Raw genomic sequence first — 1,057 nt, 5'->3', positions numbered from 1 at the left:
ATGTAAATAGTCCAGGTGGCCATTTGATTAATTGGTCACCAGTCTCATGGCTTGGGGGTAGAAGCTGTTAAGGAGCCTTTTGGTCCTAGACTTGGCGTTCAGGTACCGCTTACCGTGCGGTAGAAAAGAGAACAGTCTATGACTTGGGTGACTGGACTCTTTGACAATTGTTTGGGCCTTCCTCTGACACCGCCTGGTATATACGTCCTGGATGGTAGGAAGCTTGGCCCCAGTGATGTACTGGACCGTACTCACTACCCTCTGTAGCGCCTACGGGAAAATGCTGAGCAGTTGCCATACCAGGCGGTGATGCAACCGGTCAGGATGCTCTCCATGGCGCAGTTGTAGAACTTTTTGAGGATCTGGGGACCCATGCCAAATCTTTAACAGTCTCCTGAGGAGGAAAAGGTGTTGGTGTGCCCTCTTCACAACTGTCTTGGTGTATTTGGACCATTCAGTCCTGTCGATGCCACTTCAGTCCCGTCAATGTTAATGGGAGCCTGTTCCGCCCTCCTTTTCATATAGTCCACCACTGAAGGTGGTTATGATGGTGGTCCTTTCTCGGCAGCTAGAGTGATAAATCAATGGCATAGCTCATTGTGCCAGCCCCGGGCCATAGCAGCTAGTCCCAACGGACCGGCTGAGTTTATTGTGTTCAAAGCGAGGGCTAAAAGGCAATTACAATGTTAATGTGTCACAGCGGGGAGGTGAAAACCTGGCTAGAGTGAAAAGACGAACGTCAAAGGTGATGGAGTGAGCGGAGTCACTCCAGTTTAACAACAAATGGCGTCTGGGGAGCACGCGGAACCCCAGGAACAACAAAGCCACTTAACCGGGAGGGAAAACAACTGGCACCACGAGTCAAGAGACACCACCGACCACACATGCGCTGATGATGAGAAAATACTGGATAAAAAATGAACAAATGAATAGGCCTAAAAGAATATAAATTATGACAATGAAAATGCATTTACAATTATTGACATTGGATACTCTTTTCGAAAATATTATTTGGTTAAAACCACAGTAGGCTAATTAATCCAAAAATGTTTTTATT

This window comes from Salmo salar, chromosome ssa12, assembly GCF_905237065.1.
Source record: "Salmo salar chromosome ssa12, Ssal_v3.1, whole genome shotgun sequence".
Classification (NCBI taxonomy): Eukaryota; Metazoa; Chordata; class Actinopteri; order Salmoniformes; family Salmonidae; genus Salmo; species Salmo salar.
This window is presented reverse-complemented; position numbering follows the sequence as displayed.